This window comes from Podarcis erhardii (genome assembly GCF_964252035.2).
Source record: "Podarcis erhardii genome assembly, chromosome: 13".
NCBI lineage: Eukaryota > Metazoa > Chordata > Lepidosauria > Squamata > Lacertidae > Podarcis > Podarcis erhardii.
In genome coordinates, this window is record NC_138502.1 from 8,996,193 (window position 1) to 9,017,039 (window position 20,847).

General features: G+C 46.9%; 1 protein-coding gene across 3 annotated transcripts in view; it reads left to right on the forward strand.

The window, feature by feature from the left end:
* Positions 1-2,283: 2,283 nt before the first annotated feature.
* The window catches only part of ARHGEF15 (Rho guanine nucleotide exchange factor 15), a 57,683-nt gene continuing 39,119 nt past the window's right edge, over positions 2,284-20,847 (forward strand). Inside the window, exon 1 of one of the 3 annotated variants that reach the window (XM_081835399.1) lies at positions 2,284-2,506. The gene's annotated coding sequence lies outside the window, so the exon portion shown is untranslated. Of the gene's footprint in view, positions 2,507-19,644; positions 20,671-20,847 lie in introns of those variants that run through there. The other 2 variants (XM_081835398.1, XM_081835397.1) reach the window with 2 other exon arrangements.

The following is a 20,847-nucleotide window of genomic DNA, read 5'->3' on the forward strand; positions in this document are numbered from 1 at the left end:
CTGTTTTGGCTGCATTAGCAATGACACCCCTCTCTCGGACATAATAAATAGAAGTAATTGGTCTAACAAAATCTTATTAGGCCCCATCTGCACTATCCAATTAAAGCGGTATCACACCACTTTAAACCATCATGGTTGCCCCCAAAGAATTCTGGGAAGTGTAGTTTGCTAAGAGTGCTGAAAGGTTAGGTTGGTGTGTTTTTTTGCCGCCTGAGGTTTTTGTAAGGGCTTGTATTAAGAATAGCAGATTATTATTTTTAAAAAACCCAAATTGCTGCCCAGTTTATCCAGGAGGAACTTTCTTTTATTGTCAATTAACAGATTTATTAAGCACTGCAGCCCTATTTTGGGCACTGTATGAAGCTTACTGTCCTATGCACATTTACCTAGGAGTAAATGGCCATCAATCAAAGTGGAGTAAACATATTGTAGGGTTGGATTTGTTATTTCATTTTAAAGGAGGGACTCTTTAAACATTTACAGGTATTGAAAAATAAAATACTCCTTTTTTACCACACTGCTAGGAGCAGACACACTTTGGCTCTCTTTTAATAAGGTTAGAAATGTCTTGGGCTTCAACCCTAAACACAGTTACTAGATCAGGGTTTCCCTTGGGGTCAGTGGAACTGTGAAGGGTGAATAAAGACCTGGGAAGTGGGAAAGGGCCTAGGTTGGAAAAGAAGAGCACGGCGCGTTTTTAATTATGATGGTCAGAGTTGGATGTTGTTGATCTTCTGTACAAACAAGCAGGCGGAAGCGAACCTTCTTAAAACGCGGTGACTCAAGACTCGAACTCACAACCCTAAGGCCCGACAGTCACATGCTTGTTAAAGCTTTATCAGCCCAGTCCATCTCAGAGAGGAGATTAAAAAGCAGGGCGACCTCATTATTTTCACTAGTTTTACTTTTCTTTTTTACTGGCAATGGTGGTTGATGATTAATGAACGCTGGTTGCGTACGTATCTTTCTTGACCTCCATTTACATTCCTAATTGGGCTGGGGGCGCAGACAACTTGATAAGCTCACCCGGAGAGAAAGAGAGTGTGTTGCAACGACTGCAGCGCCATCCTGCGCATAAGGAATTCATAACAATGTTTGCAAGGAAGAGAGACCCACCGTGCTCAAGGGGCAGTGGCGGTACTGAAAGTGGAGACCTGCACTTCAGGGGGTTGGACTAGATGACCCTGGGGTGCCCTTCCAACTCGACAGTTAACTATGACTTCTCCCTTAACCCATCCACCCCTGCGCGGCTTACACCTTAGCAAACATAATAAAAAAATTCCTTCCAGTAGCACCTTAAAGACCAACTGAGTTAGTTCTAGGTATGAGCTTTCGTGTGCATGCACACTTCTTCAGATACACTGAAACAGAAGTCACCGGACCTTTCTATATAGTGAGAAGGTGGGGAGGGGTATTACTCAGAAGGGTGGTGGGAATGGGTGATTGGCAGATAGCTGCGATGAGCCTGTTGACGACTCTTAACGACTGCAATAGGTCTAACAGGAAAAAGCAAGGGGTGAGAAGGTGAAAAATGGCTTTGTCATGTATAATGACATGTATAATGACATGTATAATGAGATAAGAATCCAATGTCTTTGTTCAAACCAGGTCTCTCCATAGTTTTAAGTTTGGTGATAAGTTGCAATTAATTGCAACTTATCACCAAACTTAAAACTATGGAGAGACCTGGTTTGAACAAAGACATTGGATTCTTATCTCATTATACATGACAAAGCCATTTTTCACCTTCTCACCCCTTGCTTTTTCCTGTTAGACCTATTGCAGTCGTTAAGAGTCGTCAACAGGCTCATCGCAGCTATCTGCCAATCACCCATTCCCACCACCCTTCTGAGTAATACCCCTCCCCACCTTCTCACTATATAGAAAGGTCCGGTGACTTCTGTTTCAGTGTATCTGAAGAAGTGTGCATGCACACGAAAGCTCATACCTAGAACTAACTCAGTTGGTCTTTAAGGTGCTACTGGAAGGAATTTTTTTATTTTGTTTTGACCATGGCAGACCAACACGGCTACCTATCTGTAACTTAGCAAACATGTTAACGGCAGGAGCCCGGACTGCGCTTTACGCGCGCCCCGGAGCGCCCCGGGGTGGGGCTGGAAGCGCCGGACGGGGGCGCCGTCTCGGTGGATCGTCTCCCTCGCCTCTTCGCCGGCTCCTCCTCCTCCTCCTCCTCTGGTCCGGGTCCCAGGCGAGGGGGGGGGGCGCCCATGGAGGCGGGTCCCTGAGCCAACTGCGCCCTGGAGGCGGCGGAGGCGGAGGCGGCAGCAGGCGAGCGCGGCAGCCGGCTGGCGGCATGCGGCGGGCGGGACAAAGGAGGACGGGCGAGCCCAGTTCCTGCGGGAGATCGGAGACCCGGAGCGACCGAGGACGCATCGCCAGCCTCGCCTCTGCTCGCCAGGGCGCAGATCTGCGATCCGGTTTGGCCGAGCGTCCCTCTCCTCGATCAGGAGTCGTGCCCGGCTCCTGAGCTGCTCAAGGTGAGAAGGTGAGGGAGAGGCTCCGGGTTAAGCCTCTGGTATCTGTCGGCTGGATCTCCCATAAACCTGATCCGGCGGCTGGGTAGGTGATCTTGTAGAAACACGCGCACCTTTCCCTCTGCGCCGCGGAAGCTTTTTCCCCACCTCCCCAAGGGTCGGGCTCAACTCTACAACGCGTGAAGAATACGGTATATATGTATATATGGAGAGAGAGCGCGTGCAAGTGTGTGAGAGTGTCATTGAACATGTGCAGAGTGCCTTTTGCAACGCCGATGAGAGTCGGTGGCTCCTTATGGGGTTTTTAAGGGGGCGGCTCCCGGCAGGGCCCCCAACACCTTTCATGTGGAAGAGCTGGACTTATGAGGGCATTCAAGTTTCTTACGTTGAGTCGGATTGTGGGTCCACTGTTGCCTTCTCTGTCTGGCTGTGACTCTCCAAGGCATGGAGCCGTGGGCGTCTTTTTGCCACCCTCGCTGCCAGAGATGTTAAAAGGGGAGACTGCCGGAGATTTGAGCCTGACGCCACATATAAATCATGTGCTCTCCCTCCGAGGTATGTACATGTATTTAGGAGGCGAAAGGCTACACGAATTCCTGTGCATGTTTACAGGCGGCTGAACTCCGTGGCATTTATTTTTGAACAAGCGTGCTCCGGATTGTGCAAAGCGGGACTAATTGTGCATAGCAGCGCATTGTTAGAACGGTGCCCCACAAACAGTTTGTACCCTCTGGCTTTATTTGGATCTTCTTAATGCCCGCGCATTCCCAGGTACAGAGGTTAGAAAAACCTGCAGCTGGAGCTCCGACTATCACCAGGTTTTGGATAACCAGAATGCAGCTCAGGGTCATGGAGAGTCACACTTACCAGGAAGTAAGCCCCATTGGACTCTGTGGGATTTTCTTTTGAGTACATGTGCATAGGATTCTACTGTCAATGAATTAAAGGCCATATAAATAGTCAGGTAGCGATTTATTTATTTAACCATTTGCTGTTCCTAACATGTGTGGAACCAGCAATAGAATGTGGCTGTGTATGCCGTATTTTTCGCTCTATAAGACACTCCAGACCACAAGATGCACCTAGTTTTTGAAGGAGGAAAACAAGGAAAAAAATATTCTGAATCTCAGAAGCCAGAACAGCAAGAGGGATCGCTGTGCTGTGAAAGCAGCGATCCCTCTTGCTCTTCTGGCTTCTGGGATAGCTGTGCAGCCTGCATTCGCTCCATAAGACGCACACACATTTCCCCTTACTTTTTAGGAGGGAAAAAGTGAGTCGTATAGAGCAAAAAATACGGTACCCACATTTCAGCAAGCTTTCGGTTCAGGGTTCCAGCCTGCTTGCCCTCCTCCAGGACACTCCATTCCACCTACACCCAGTTTTCCTTTTCCAACTCGGCATTCTCTACCAACTGAGCAAGCTTGGTCCTCATTGATGTTCAAGTCCTCAGGATGTTCGCCTGAGCATGCTCTTACTTCCTTTGCGTTCCTCGGCGGCCCTGTTTTGGTACAGTCCTGTCGGCACGCACCACCTGAGCTTGTTATTGGAGGGAGTGATTTATTGGTACCATTCCAGAAACACCTTCTTGCCCATTTCCTGCTGTTACAGAGAGTGGCCACCAAGAACACCTCATTTGATTACCTTGCGGTTCAGGTTTGCTACCTGGAGGATACCCTTCCAAAGACATTGTCCATGGGGTGACCTCTTGACCAAAGTCCAGCGTGATCCTCCTCTTGCACATCCGCAGCCGGATGTCGCAAATGACAGTGCTCAGTTTACCTGGCTGCGATCTGTGCTTAGGCTATTGCAACCTCCATTTTACGCACAATCTTAGTGCCTTGGGGTGAGTTTCCATTGTGACTGGGCCCCAGATGGAGCGACTGATTCCAGGTTTGGGGGGTGGGGAGTAGACGAGGGTGAGGCTTCTACAGCTTGGGGCTGAGAGATCAGCCTGGCTTCTAATCTGATGAAGGTGCAGGAAACCCTGGAGCAAAAGGAGTGAGTCAGTTTCTCCAGTCACAGGCAAAAGGGAAAAGCCCCCAGCTCTGCAGGGTTCCGGGTGATGCCTGATTCCTGAGCAGATGACAAAATCAGGAGGCTTTCTGGACAAAGGGCACTTCTACACACTCCACCTGCCTGTTGAACAGTTATCCTGATTTGTTCGCAGGGAGATTAGACGACATTGTGTCAAACAAGTGTTATTTCACATGTTTGCATTTTGCTTTCCTTGTTGCAAAAGGTCCGATATTTTCAGCAAGCGGGTTTGTCGTTCAAGGCACACCCACCCAGTTCAACTCTGATTGCGCAATCCCGGATTTGCCAGTACAGTGGTACCTCGGGTTACATACGCTTCAGTTTACATACGCTTCAGGTTACAGACTACACTAACCCAAAAATAGTACCTCGGTTTAAGAAATTTGCTTCAGGATGAGAACAGTTTCAGGTTAAAAACGGACCTCCAGAACGAATTAAGAACTTAACCAGAGGTACCACAGGTGGCGCTGTGGGTTAAACCACAGAGCCTAGGACTTGCCAATCAGAAGGTCGGCGGTTCGAATCCCCACAACGGGATGACCTCCTGTTGCTCGGTCCCTGCTCCTGCCAACCTAGCAGTTTGAAAGCACATCAAAATGCAAGTAGATAAATAGGTACCGCTCTGGCGGGAAGGTAAATGGCGTTTCCATGCGCTGCTCTGGTTCGCCAGAAGCGGCTTAGTCATGCTGGCCACATGACCCAGAAGCTGTATGCCAGCTCCCTCGGCCAATAAAGCGAGATGAGCGCCGCAACCCCAGAGTTGGTCCCATACCTTTACCTGTATGGGATTGAAAATTGTGACAATCCAGAAGGGCTCACAGAAAACCGGGGGGGGGGGGGGGGAGGGCGACAATGATGATGACTGCCTTACGCCAAGTCACACCATTGGTCCGTCTAGCTCAGTATTGCCTACACTGATTGGCAGCAGCTCTCCAGAGAGTCTTTCCCCAGTCCTACCTGGAAGGTGCCATCGAGGATTGAGCCTTCTGGGGCCTTATGAAGCAAAGCAGATGTTCTACCACTCAACTACAGACCTTCTCCTTGTCCCCCACCAGGTGTGCTGGGTTAGAAATGGGAAAGGTGTGCCCTGTGTATGAGACAAGGAAGCTTTATACTGTACTGGTGAGATGAAATATGGAGGATCTAAACAAAACAAATTCCTTCCAGTAGCACCTTAAAGACCAACTAAGTCAGTTCTTGGTATGAGCTTTCGTGTGCATGCACACTTCTTCAGATACACTTCTTCAGATATGGAGGATCTGTCAGCAATTGCTTTTCCATTCAGAGACAGCTAGGAGACGAAATCCTTGGCACATGTGTGCATGTGTGTGTGAGTGTGTACACAAGACAGGTGGCTTTATTGCCAAGTTCCTTTGCCCTCATGCACTTAGCGGGCAAATGATGGGGAACTTCCAGCTCCCTGAGCCTCATGTTTCAAAGGGAACCCACTGGGTGACAAGCTGCATCTGCACCCTGGCAGGTTCATGGAATTTGGGGTCCTGCTCTTGGAGGAAGTCACGCCTAGTGGTTAGAGCAGTGTTGTGCCAAATCTCTGGTGCCTAAGGGACCCTTTGTTTTCATCTGAAGCAGAATGGGAAGTGTGTTCTGGGTGAGCGGATTTAAATTGCCGCGGGGACAAAAAAGGCCATTTTAGAGAGATGCCTTGTGAAGGAACTGGCAAAGCTATGGCAGGAGCAGCTGTAGCTTCAAACAGGTGGCTTTAAAAGGGGATCAGACATTAATGAAGAGGGAGGTTTTTTTTTTTACCAACTATTTTTTAGCTGTGGAGACAGTAGAGAATCTCCAGGTGCTGGAGGACTGAATGCGGCCCTCCAGGGCTTTTTATCTGGCCCTTGGGTTGCTCTGCAGACCCCACCTTTCACCGGCCCTTCTCTCCCACCTGAGTTGTTTTCCCCTGGCTAGATTGCATCCCTGAACTCTGATAATGCTTGTCTGGATGGGAGACCAAGAAGGGGGTTTGTGCTGCAGAGAAACTAGCCTGATGCTCCGCCCACTTGCCTCTGGCCTCACCCACCATGGACATGTGATCCTTGCCAAGTTGCCCCAAAGGGAATGCATCCCTTGGGTTGAACGCCACTTACTGGAGAGTAGCAACCAAAGAGGACCGCTGTGCTGATGTCCTGCATGTTCACCTTTCAGAGCACATCTGATTGGCCACTGTGTAAAGCCGGATGCTGGGCTAGATCGATGTTTGGGGTTCTCCTTAATGGGATGATTTAAATCCCTTCCCCCCTTTCTCTTTTTTAATGCACATACTCTCCTGAACATGCGTGCATCCAAGTCGGTGGTTTATATAACCACAGAATTATTTCAGCCAAGCAGAGCCTGGGACCATAGTCCAAAAACCTTTGGTCGTGCACGACCCCTGCGGCGGTGAATTATATCTGCATAGAGATAATGCTCAGGTTTCTGATAAGCTTTTGCTGCGCAGCTGCAAAGATGTGCAAAGTGAGATAAACGCGTTGCTTGGAAGCTGAGAGTGCAATCCTGGAGTTGCATCATGGAGAAGAAGGAAGTCTGGTTGGACTCAGTGTGGTGAATCTGATGGGCAGGAGGGCCTGTTTCTCTCAGAGACAGATGGCTAGCTTGTGTCCTCCAGAGGTTGTTGGACTCCAACTCCCATCATCGTGGCTGTTGGCCACGCTGGCTAGGGATGATGGGGGTTGGAGCCCAATAACATCTTGAAGGCTGCAGGTTTGGAGGTCCACAGGTCCACAGCTTAGTGGTAGAGCATTTGACTTGCAGGTTCAATTCCTGGCATCTCTAGGTAAGGACTCTGGGAGGAGCACCTGCTGAAGCCCTGGAGAGCCTCTGCCAATCTGTGTAGACAATACTGAGCTGGGTGGGCCAATGGCCTGATTTGGTATGAGGCAGTTTCTAATGTACCTTATATCTCATATTTTTAAGTAAAGGGCCACTCTGCTCTGGTTGGCAGTCTAAATCGGAGTGGGGACTTATCTGAATCAGATAAATGCTGGAGATGCAATGAGGTAGAGCAGGTATGTCCAAAGTCAGTTTTGGGGGCCTAATCCGGCCCGCCGGTCAGTTTTATTTGGCTCCTGTGGCAGTTTATCTCCTGGGGTAAAATCCTAAAAAAAAGCTTAACAGCTTCAATCTTAAAAAAGAAGCTCAACAACTTCAATCCTAAAGAAACAACTTTGGTTGGCCCTTACACATGTTCACTTCGTCAAATCTGGCCCTCTTTGAAAAATTTTGGGCACCCCTGAGGTAGAGGGTACGTTCTTTCACACATGGTGGACCTGTAAAAAGGTAAAAGAGTATTGGGAAATAATTTATAGTGAACTGAAGAAAATGTTTAAAAGTACTTTTCAAAACAAAAACAAAACACAAAACACCCAGAGGCCTTTTTGTTGGGGATAATTCAGATGGAAATTCCCAGGTGTCAAAAAAGGTTATTTATGTAGGCCACTACTGCGGCCTGTGTTTTGGTAGCCCCAAAATGGAAAATGAGCAAGGTCCCAACTAAAGAAGAATGGCAACTTAAGCTGATGGAATATGCGCAGCTTGTGGACCTAACATACAGAATAAGAGAACAAGAAGAACATACGTTTAAAGAAGATTGGAAAATGTTTATTGAATATATGGGGGGGGGGGAATTATGTACACTTGAAAACATTGGCAGCATTAAGATAAATTCAACAGTGTCAATAAGTTTTGATGGATGTAATAATGGAACACTGAATGGTTTAGTTTATACAAAATATGTAGGGATATATGTTATGCAAAATGAACCATGGAAAGAGAAGAAGGGGAGTTTTTGAAATTTTGTTGTTGTTGTTTAGTTGTTTAGTTGTGTCTGACTCTTCATGACCCCATGGACCAGAGCACACCAGGCACTCCTGTCTTCCACTTAGATATTTTAAGGTTATTTAAATATGTGTCAAGTGTGGACCTTCATCCCTTTCTGTCTGGCCCCTGGGACTCTTCACAATCCATGCCCTTCGCTGCCTGTGCGCCATGCCCTCCTGCAATGCTGCTGCCCGACTAGATGGATGATGGTGATTTGAGTGTCATTGTAAACCAAAGATTTATATGTGGCTTGGGTGTAGCCCACTGTACAAAGGCCAGAGTCGTATTTGTGGCTTTTACTTTTGTTCCGTTTGGCCCCTGAAGGGCTGTCTACAAGGACATGGGTCCCTGGACCTGAAAATAGTTGCCCGCTGCTGGTCTAAATGCTTTATAAGCAGGTGGGGGCATAGCTGTCAACTTTCCCCTTTTCTTGTGAGGAATCCTATTCGGAATAAGGGAATTTCCCTTTAAAAAAGGGAAATGTTGACAGCTATGGGTAGGGGGGGACCTTTGGCCCTCCAGCTGCTGCTGAACTGTGACTCCCATCAGCCACAGCAAGCATGACCAACTGTCAGGGATGATGGGAGTTGTAGTTCCGCAACGTCTGGAGCACCAAAGGTTCCCTACACTGGGTTTATAGTTTGCCTGACAATTCTAACAAGCTGGGATGGTTCTGTCGGTACAGCATGAAGCTCTTGATCTCAGGATTGTGGGTTCAAGCCCCACATTGTGCAAAAAGACTTCTGCCTCAAGGGGTTGGACTGGATGACCCTTAAGGTCCCTTCCAGTTCTGCAAATCTGTGGAATCTATGGTTCTTACCTGTTGCAACATACGTAGTGCTTGATCTCAAAAGGACTTTGTTTTGGCACTATACCTGTGCCTGCTATCAGTTAGATCTTTGGCTGCGGTTCTGTAGTTAATTGCCTTTTATTGATATGTTTACCCAGGAGCAGGCCCCATTGAAACATTACTGCTGTGTAGACGTATAGAGAATTAGACTGTTGCCTTTGGGGCACTTTTCGTTTCATTCCAATGTCGTTAGTTGCCTTAAAGAACTCTTGCGAAAATGGATATTGAAATGTTACAATAAATATATATCCTTACAGCATGTATGTAAAAAATTGTAAAACATTGCACTCTGAAAATATATACAGTACACCTCTCTTTCTCTCTATCTGCATTTAAAACAGCTGCATATAAACATCTGAATATATTTTATTCAGGTTTGTGTGCAGCCACAGCAGGTACTGTTAACACTCCAATGGTTTGACTTCGCCCCCAAGGTGTATTCCTCCATTGTCTCTCAGAAGTCGGATGGATGCCAACGGGGGTGTGCATCCCCACAGGGATCTAAACCTCAGAGCTTCTTGGGCGTGCCGATCAGAAGGTCGGCGGTTTGAAACCCCGCGATGAGTGAGCTCCCGTTGCTCTGTCCCAGCTCCTGCCAACCTAGCAGTTCGAAAGCACACCAGTGCAAGTAGATAAATAGGTACCATTGCGGCGGGAAGGTAAACAGTGTTTCTGTGCGCTCTGGTTTCCGTCACGGTGTCCCACTGCACCAAAAGCAGTTTAGTCTTGCTGCCCACATGACCCAAAAAGCTGTCTGTGGACAAACACTGGCTCCCTCAGCCTGAAAGCCAGATGAGCGCTGCAACCCCATAGTCACCTTGGACTCAACTTAACCGCCCAGAGGTCCTTTAACTTTACATCCCCACAAATACATGAACAATCTCCCTTTAAAATAGAAGCTCCATCATCTTTGTCTTTAAAAGAAGTTGCTGGCTCCCCCACCCCAAAAAGCCTTATTTTCATTGTGAAGGTCGCTGTTCTCCAAATGAGGAACTATAATGGGAAACTCCCATGTGAAATAAATGTAAAGGTAAAGGTAAAGGTGGGACGCAGGTGGCGCTGTGGGTTAAAGCATCAGCGCCTAGGACTTGCCGATCGAAAGGTCTCCGGTTCGAATCCCTGCGGTGGGGTGCGCTCCCGCTGCTCGGTCCCAGCGCCTGCCAACCTAGAAGTTCGAAAGCACCTCCGGGTGCAAGTAGATAAATAGGGACCGCTTACCAGCGGGAAGGTAAACGGCGTTTCCGTGTGCGGCTCTGGCTCGCCAGAGCAGCGATGTCACGCTGGCCACGTGACCGGAAGTGTCTCCGGACAGCGCTGGCCCCTGGCCTCTTGAGTGAGATGGGCGCACAACTCCAGAGTCTGTCAAGACTGACCGTACCGGCAGGGGTACCTTTACCTTTACCTTAAAGGTAAAGGTAAAGGGGACCCCTGACCACTAGGTCCAGTCGTGACCGACTCTGGGGTTGTGGCGCTCATCTCGCTTTATTGGCTGAGGGAGCCGGAGTACAGCTTCCGGGTCATGTGACCAGCATGACTAAGCCGCTTCTGGAGAACCAGAGCAGCACACGGAAACGCCGTTTACCTTCCCACCGGAGCAGGACCTATTTATCTACTTGCACTTTGTGCTTTCGAACTGCTAGGTAGGCAGGAGCAGGGACCGAGCAACGGGAGCTCACCCCGTCATGGGGATTCGAACTGCCGACCTTCTGATCCGCAAGTCCTAGGCTCTGTGGTTTAACCCACAGCACCACCCACGTCCCTTTCCCATGTGAAATGAAACATAGCAAAGACGGGGCTGATTCAATATGGCAATGAGTAGCGGCGGCCGCTGTGCTTGTTTGGCATCCCTTTCCACTTTAATTGAAGCATCAGATGATAGTAATTGTGTTACCTGCTCCCTGGACCCCTGTTGTTTACATCCCGACCCGCTCAGCGCACACTTGGGCGTGTGGATGTGCGTTTGCCAACTCATCTGACGGAGTGGGCTCCAGTCCATGTGGATTTACGCCACAGTAAATCGGCTAGCCTTTAGGTGTCGCAAATCCCTTTATATGCTTGCCAAGTCAGGGCTGCACTTTGCGGAGTGGCCTGTGGAAAGCCTTGCCATGTTTTGTTCTTGCTGCAACAGACCAAACGGGCTCACCCTTTCGAGGGAAACTGCCCAAATTTTATATAGCTTGTTAGCCAGATGAAGTGGCTTGGAAGGATGGAGAGAGAGGGATTTAGAGAGAGAGGATGCTATAGAATCCTGCAAACTCTTTTACCATGGGTCAACGGTCCTCGGTACAAAAAACGGTTCACTATACGATACGATACGATACATCTTTATTGCCATTGTCCCATACAGAACAACGAAAATGAAAAAAATCTACATCAGACATTCAAAAACAAACAAGCCTTCTATCCCAGCCTGGTTAACCCACTAAAAAGTCTGATACCCCATAATTAAATACAATATACTCCCACAGAGACTACCTTAAAAGGTAAAGGGACCCCTGACCATTTAAGTCCAGTCGTGACTGACTCTGGGGTTGCGACGCTCATCTTGCTTTATTGGCCAAGGGAGCCGGCATACAGCTTCCGGGTCATGTGGCCAGCATGACTAAGCCACTTCTGGTGAACCAGAGCAGCGCACGGAAATGCCGTTTACCTTCCCGCCGGAGCAGTACCTATTTATCTACTTGCACTTTGACGTGCTTTCGAGCTGCTACTTTTAAAACCAAAATCGCATTTGGATAAAAGCTGTTTCTAAGGCGGCTAGTCCTAGTCTTTATAACCCTGTACCTTCTTCCAGACGGCAGAAGCTGAAAGAGATCATTTCCGGGGTGCGTACTATCCGTGCAGTGTTAGAAATTCTCCCGGGGCCAGCCAAGTTTTGGGACTGGCACAGGTCCAATTGTGATTTCTGGGTGCCAACTTAGCGACTGACATCTGACTGGCCCCTCCTGCTTTTTAAGCAGGTAGGCAGAAGAGCTCATTTATTGCATATATATCCCATTTTTTCCTCCCAAGGTTCACTCCTCTCCTCAGTTAATCCTTACAACGACCCTGTGAGGTAGGTTAAGAGTCTGTGACTGGCCCCAGCTCATCCAGTGAGCTTCATGGCCGAGTGAAGATTTGAACCCTGGGCTCCCAGTTCCTTGTCCAACACTCTACCAGGCATGGCCAAACTTGGCCCTCCAGCTGTTTTGCGACTACAATTCCCATCATCCCTGACCACTCCTCCTGTTAGCTAGGGATGATGGGAGTTGTAGTCCCAAAACATATCGAGGGCCAAGTTTGGCCATGTCTGTGACACCACCCTGGCTCCCTAGAGTCTTTCTGCTATGGGGCAGCTCTTTAAATTAAGTCGGTGAATAAATATGGGGAAAGCAAAACGTCACTTAGAGAAGGATTTGAAATATTTTCTTTGAAGCTTGCATTTGTTTTATTCTGGATTTCTTTATTTGATGTTTTAATGTGTTGTAAACCGCTTTAAGATTTCCCCCCCTTAAAATACAAAGCAGTATAGAGATAAATAGCAATAAACCTCATTGTAGCAAAGAAAAACGGTGTCTAGACGTTCAGTTGTGGCGACCACAACCTAGGTTTAAGGTGCCATTTGATATATCTGAGCTGAGAACCATGAGTCTTGCAGAGTGATAATTGCCAACCCTAGAAGTAGTTGAATTTTCTTGAATGCTCACTTTGGGAGTGATTGAATGGTCCAATTACATCCAGCGCAGAGGTGGGGAAGAATTTCCTGCTTCCGAGACAGGTTGAAAGGAGGCCAAGGTGATAAAGACAGTTATGGGATGGACTTTAATTGTTTCACTGTTTTATTTCCCATGAAACACTGGTGGCATGAGGAAATGGTCAGAGTCAAAGTTGGCCTGATGTAGTGGACTCCGTCTTTGGAGTCTGGCTAGGGGAGATCTGGGTTCAGATTCTGCCTTCATCTGGGGACTGCGAAACCATAAAGTGCCTTTTCGCAATAAAAAAATTGCCACAGGAGAGATTCATAATAATGTTGCCAGCCAGTGTCAGTTTATGCAGAATGCAGAATGCTTTTTACCCGTCTTTTGTGAAAAAATGGGTGCTTGTCTCCTGCTTTTTGTGGGAGGCCCTCAGACCTTCAGCGAAACTGTGTCAGAGGAAATGCAGGTAAGATATCAGGAGACGGTAATTGTGTTTATTTTGCAGGGCTATCATTCAACAGGGGCGTTTTTATAGTGTGTGCCAGGAAACCTATTTTTATTTTGATAACTCCGTAGCGGAAGGCGCTCTGTGCATGCTCAGAACTGCGCTCTCTCTCTCTCTCTCGCGCGCTCTCTCTCTCTCTCTCTCTCTCTCTCTTTATTTCTGATCCTGGGGACAGGGTCCATGGCCGCAGGCCCTGTTTAAGCTCAAAGCTTGTTCATGGTTAAAAAAAATGCATTAAGCATGCCAAAGATGAAAAGAGGTTGGCGCCTCACAGATTTTGGCTGCTGCTGGTGGCAGTCATTATTTGCCTATATTATTAAATTTTCTGTTTTACAATTTAGAATACTCATTTAAACATCCTTAAAATAGCAATGACTTCCCTTCTCTTTCCATGGTTCATTTTGCATATTATAAATCCCTGCATATTTTACATAAACTAAACCATTCAGTGTTCCATTATTACGTCCATCAAAACTTATTTACACTATTGAATTTATCTTAATGCTGCCAGCGTTTTCAAGTGTACACAATTCCCCCCCCCCATATATTCAATAAAAGAATTCCAATCTTTGCTAAACTTATGTTGTTCTTGTTCTCTTATTCTATATGTGAAGTCCGCAAACTGCGCATATTCTATTAGCTTAAGCTGCCATTCTTCTTTATTTGGGACCTCACTCATTTTCCATTTTTTGGCTAACAAAATACGGGCCGCAGTAGTGGCATACATAGATAACCTTTTTTGACACCTGGGAATTCCCAGACGGAAATTCCCAGGCAGTCATTATTTGTGACCTCCTTCTGGGAAAAGAGGTGTCTCAGAGGATTACAGCCTAGCTGTTGCCCCTAAACACCTAGTTTTCTATGTGCATGGAAGTGTTGTGTCTTGGGAAGCATTCAGTTATCTAAGAACCTCCCTGTGCTGCTGCAGGTGGTACTAGTCAGACACAGGTTTCTCGCCTCATTGAGGACTAGTGACTTGACTAAGTATATTTTTATTTTATTTTTGAGGGCATTGCTTTATCACTTTTGTGTTTGTTTCACCTGGGCTCTTCCGGGTGGAAGATGGGGATATAAATTTGCTAATTGGCACTATCACTACTCTGTGGAAATTTGGAGCCGAGTGAAAGGGACTGTTGGCATCGAAATCAGCTCTCTCGGGGTTGGGGGCGGGGAGGCACCGTTAGGGCAATAGTTTGGAGCAGCGGGCTAGGGTGCCACACTGCACAAAGAGCAGGTGGGCTTCCAAATTCAGTGGGGTGGGCATACCACATTTTAGAATGAGGCTGCATATATATTTGGAAGCACATTGCTAGCCACAAAGAACCATAGACTTGTTGAATTGTAGAGTTGGATGGGACCCCATGGGTCATCTAGTCCAACCCCCTGCAATGCAGGAATCCTGGGAACTGTAGTTTAAGGGTGCTAGCTCTGTAAGAGGTAAACTACAGTTCCCAGAATTCTTTTTTTTTTTTTTTTTTTGGAGGGCTTGTACTTCAGATATTTTTAAAATGCATGGTGTCTATGCACTAGGTTCTTCCACCCCAGATGACCATTAAGTCCAGAATCTAAACCTTCCTGTCCACACCTATGGGTGCTGTTTTTCTTCTTATTAATTGCTAAAAGGGTTAGGGATAGGGAGGGCACCAACTCTTCATGCATAGATGTCCATTGAGATTGCTTGCTTACCGGGCTCTCATTCCGCCTGGAAGGAAGTATACATTGTGTTGGAAAGGGACAATGGACATGAGACAGTTTGCGGACTGCTCCCCCTTTCTCGGAAAGTGACTCATTAGCCTCCTCTCTGGGAAAAGCGTGTGCCAGTTTTCAAAAGTTTCTAAACAGTTGGGTCTCAACATAACCACCCAAAAAAGGGGGGTGGAGCGGGTGGTGGCATTTTAAATCTCGTCTCTACAATTCCCAGAGTTCCCTGGGAAGCGGGAGCAGTAAACCACTATTCCCCAGCTACAATTCCCAGAACGGCTTAACCATTAATTCGCCTTTTCAGGGAACGCTGGGAACTGTAGCTCTGTGAGGGGAATCGGGGTCTGCTGACAACAGTGCCATTATCAAACGGCGGTTCCCAGGATTCTTGGGAGGAAGCCGTGAATGTTTAAAGTAGTAAAATACTGATTTAAAGGGGCCTGGCATTCAGAGTTCCCATGATTATTTGTTGGGGATGAAATGGAGCGTACCCCCAGGATCACAACTTGATTTCCAGTGGGGGAACTGTGTGAGTCTGCTGCTACAACATCAACAGTCTTGCAGTACCTGAACAACTAAAGCATTTTATTGTGACATGCATCTGGGATGGGGGTGGGGTTGGTAGCTGGACCCTGGATGTTGCTGGACTCCCATCAACCGCTGACCAGCAGGGCCAGTGGTCAGGGAAGATGGGAGATGTAGTTCCAGGAAGATCTGTCAAAGTGTGGGGGAGAGGACTGATATTATGATGGCTATTTTTTTCTTAGGCTATCTGTCGGTGTGCTTTTCATCATCTTTTTAGCCATGTTTTTATTTTTATTTTTTTAAAATAATATTTATTAAAATTTTCAAGGATTACAAAAAGGAAAAATAAAAACAATAACAATAACAATAACACCAGGCAAAAACAAAACAACACATCACAACAAAAGAAAACATAACAAAAACAAAAACACAACTAATCTTCCCAACTTATTTTTCATTCGCTTATTTCCTTGACCTCCTCTCACCTCCCTTTTTTGTATTCTAATTCAATTATCTATTACAGCAAATCCTTTCCATCTTTTCTTATTTTTGTTCTGTAATTTATCTCAATATAATATAACTTTACTTTCCCTCCTTTCACCAATTTTATCTTTTTCCCCCCCTTAACCTTATTTTAACATTAAAACTAAAATGCTTGTATGTGTTTAATTCCTTATAACATTTCTGCTAAATCCATAAAATATCAATCCATCATTTTTCTATCACTCATTAATTTTGCAATATTTCTATATATAAACTTTAAATTTTCCAATCTTCTTCCATCAACTCCTCTCCCTGGTTTCGGATTCTGCCAGTCCTTTCCGTCAATTCCATTCCATCAACCTGGGGATCTTATGTCCGAGGCTCTTAACTCTTTTCCATGTCCCTTCCGCAGATCTTCTTCATATCCTTTAATGCTTGGGAGCAAGCAAGTTTTTATCATTGATGTTCTGTAATGTGTTTGTAATGTTGTACACCCCCCAGGATCTTTTGATAAAGGGTGGTACAGTGGTACTTCGCGTTAAGTACTAAATTCGTTCCGGAGGTCTGTACTTAACCTGAAACTGTTCTTAACCTGAAGCACCACTTTAGCTAATGGGGCCTCCTGCTGCCGCCACACCGCCGGAGCACGATTTCTGTTCTCATCCTGAAGCAAAGTTCTTAACCTGAGGTACTATTTCTGGGTTAGTGGAGTCTGTAACCTGAAGCATATGTAACCTGAAGCGTATGTAACCCAAGGTACCACTGTATATAAATTGGTGCTGATGCTAATAATAATAATAATAATAATAATAGTAATCTGGACCACCGCAAGTTTCTCATCCTTGTCACGAGCCTTTTTTGCATTACAAACCCACCTCATGTGAAGCATTCTCCTGAGTTGCTGGTGTTTCTACACAGGGCTGTGGGTGTAAACAAAGGCAGAAAAGTACAGACAGCGGCAATTACTGTTATTAATGTGTAGGTGTTGACACAACATTTGAGCACCGGCCTGCTAATTAGCACATGCAGTGTGATTTAAAACACCTTACCTGATTTCAAGCCACAAGTGGGTTGGCAGAACAGATTTGTAGGTTTCACAGCCTTGCTCTTATGCCCCCGCCCTGGCCCATACCCAGCACAAGTGGGACAAAAAATATTTTTGCTTGCTCCTGAGGCAGAAATCTCTATGCATTGCAATAAATCCTTCCCTACTCTCTGTGCAGAAATGCACAAGCGCTTTACAACCTGGGGTGTGCCCAGAGAGAGCTATGCAGATGCCACACGCACAAAAGGGTGCGACTTTGGCAGCAAAGCTCAGCTCCTTGAGATGCTTCCCTTTTATACCTCCCCCCTGGTAAGTTTCTAGCTCTTATTGAGGACAGCTTGATGCATGCAAGGCTTGTTCAGTCTTGGAAGCTGAAGGGGTGGCTGAATAAGATTTTGAGAAGTCACGGAAGCAAGGCATTGTTGCTGCGGACCGTCCCTTGATATTTGTAGAAACGACGATGCAAAATACGGTGAAATAAGGTCCTTAAATTGCATAATTTGTGCAGGTGGGCAAACCCAAGTTCTTTTCAGGTATAGTTTCTTTTATTATCATTCTTTTTTAGTGTATGGCAATACAGACAGCTTTTGGCACGGGGTGTGGGCGGCAGTGGGGGAAAAGTTGTGCAAGAAAGCTTTCAGAGTGGGATGTCTGGCTACATTTGATTCCCACCCCCTCTTATGTAATAAGGTTCTTGCGCAACCCTCTTGTGCAAAGAAACAGTAACTATGCATGCAGGAGCCTGTTTCTGCACACAGAGCAGTTTTTTAAAAGGTATTTTTAAATCCTGTCCCTTGAAAATTGTATTTCTGATTTAAGAAATGAAAGCTTTTTTTAAAAAAGGGTGCAGATCCTGCTGTCAGCAAATGAGGTGTATGTTGTGCACAGAGAGGCCAGGAAGGACGAGGTGGCCGAGTGGTTAAGGCGATGGACTGCTAATCCATTGTGCTCTGCACGCGTGGGTTCGAATCCCACCTTCGTCGTTACGGAATTTTTTGGGGAGGGAAAAGGCCGAAGCTCCATAGAGACACAGTCGCACTGAGATCTGCGGGGCTCTCTGGATTGCAGCCAAAGTGCCTGGGGACCCCATCTCCCACCAGCCCCAGGCAGTGTGGCCAGAGAACAGGGGATGATGGGAGTTGTAGGCCAACAAGATCAGGAGAACCACAGCTACGGTTTAACAAAGCCCAGGAATGACTGTTCTAATAAACAAGTGTGTTTGGAGATAAGGTCAAGGCTGGTTGCAGAGGTTTTTGGGTTGCTGTTTTTTTGAGGGGTGGCAAAGCTGTGTCTCCCCTTCCCGCCGTGGGCTTATCAGGTAGTGGCAGGTAGCAGCAATTGGCTTCCATTTTAATTTCCCACAGTGCCTAGGGTTGGTGCTATGTCAGGGGCATTGTGGGTAATTAAAATGGCTGCTAGAAGACTCTTGGCTGAAACCATGGAGCCTTCAGTATTTGATTGGCTGAACCAATGGTTTGACTTACATCTCAGTTCACAGTACATATTAAGCAACTAGTGTGCCAACCTAACCTGCCTCGCAGGGGTGTTGTGTGGCTTAACCCGGGGGCAGGGAAATCTTGTAGTCCGCGCTGAGCTCTGTGGCAGAAGGTCGGGGTTGCAAAAATGTAATAAATAGATATGCCACAGCCGAAAAGAATTGAGTTCCCAGAATTGTTAACCTCTCTCTCTGTGTGTTTGCAGGTTTCTGCTTGTATTAACAATGGGTTCTTTTTGCAGTCATTATTTGGCACACTGCATTTTAACCCTGGGAGAAGAGAGCAAGCCTTAACCTGAAAAGGGTGGCACTCTCTTAAATAAACCATTGGTGTATGCTGCAATGAGTTGGCATAGCTTAGCCAAATCTCCACCCATATCAACGTTTTGCATTGTTCTGGCCCATCTTTCATGGCCTGTTGGTGGCCAGATGAACATAAACACAAGAATAATAGAATTGTACATTTGGAAGGGACCCTGAGGGTTTTCTAGTCCAACCCCCAGCAATGCAGGAATCTCAGCTGAAGCATCCATGATGGATGACCATCCAGCCTCTGCTTAAAAACCTCCAAGGAAGGAGAGTCCACAACTTCCCCTGGGAGTCCGTTCCACTGTCAAACAACTCTTGTTCTTCCTGATGTTGAGTTGGAATCTCTTTTCTTGTAACTTAGATCCATTGGTTCAGGTCTCTAGAGCAGGAGAAAACAGGTTTGCTCCATCTTCCATGTGACAGCCCTTGAGATATTTGAAGATGGCTGTCGTATCTTCTCTCAGCCAGTGTGGTGTAGTGGTTAAGAGCAGTAGACTCATAATCTGGTGAACCGGGTTCGCGTCTCCGCTCCTCCACATGCAGCTGCTGGGTGACCTTGGGCCAGTCACACTTCTCTGAAGTCTCTCAGCCCCACTCACCTCACAGAGTGTTTGTTGTGGGGGAGGAAGGGAAAGGAGAATGTTAGCCGCTTTGAGACTCCTTCGGGTAGTGATAAAGCAGGATATCAAATCCAAACTCTTCTTCTCCTCCTCCTCCTCCTCAGTCTCCTCTTTAGCAGGTTAAACATACCCAGCTCCCTCAACCACTCCTCTTAAGTCTTGACTTCCAGAACCTTTGAGGAACGCTTGAGGGAATTAAGAGCCCTGCAAGATCAGCCCAATGGCCCATCTAATCCAGCATCATGTTCTTGTGGCAGCCGGTCAGATGCCTCTGTAATTCAGAGGCACCGTGGAGGTAGAACACACCCATTGTGGCCAGGAGCCATGGATAGCCTGATCCATGTTTTCCCCTCGCCCTCTTTCACAGCCATCCAAACTGGTGGTCCTGGCTGCTGCTTCTTGCAGAAGCAAATCCCCTAGGTCCTCTTGCTTCTTTCCAGCAAGCCCGCTCCATGAATAAGTCCTCTGTGCTTGTCTCCCACCTTTCCGACCGCCACTCCCTTCCCTTCCCAATGGATGAGAAAAAAGGCGTGCTGTGCTCTGTCTCTCTCTTGGTTTCCTCCTGTGTGCAAAGGCATCTGCCAATCCCAACCCTTCCCTTCCTGCTTTTGTGCCACCCTGCACCCTCTCATCAGACAAGAGGAGAGGAGGACCAGCTCTTCTTTTTCCTCCCCTCCCTTTCTTTTTTTCCAGCAGCCAACTCAGAAACAAGGAGCGGTTTGATTCTTTTTACGGGCAAGCTCTCTCTGGAGGACCACAGGCAGAGACGGCTGGCCAGGACTGAGTTGCGGCAGGCTTGCAGAATGCAGCTGTTGTAACCATCCTGTAACAACAGAGAGAAGGAAAGAGGACGGTTTTTCCCCACTCTGGAAGCTGGCTTGCTTTTTTCTTTTTGTGTGTGTGTGTGCACGTGTGTGTGTGCGCGAGTCCGCCTCTGGATTTCTGGCTTTTCTCTGAAAACTCAAGTGACTCGGAGATGTGAAGGTCCCCCGCCTTGCAGAGATTTTTCTTTTCTTTTCTTTTCTTTTTTTTTTTTTGCATTGTGGATGGTCGACCCAATCTGGTGTGGAAATACTCCGGAGGCAGCCTGGAACTGAAGGGTAATGGATCTTTCTCGTGCAAGGGAGTTTCTGGGAGGGTGGGCTTAACAAAGGGTTTTTATTTCATTTTAAACAGGGCTTAACAAAGGTGTTCTTATTTAGGAGAGAAAATGGTCCCAGTGGGGAGAGACAACCTAACCTTTTGGAAATCTTCTCCTAAGATGCAGGGGGGTTCCG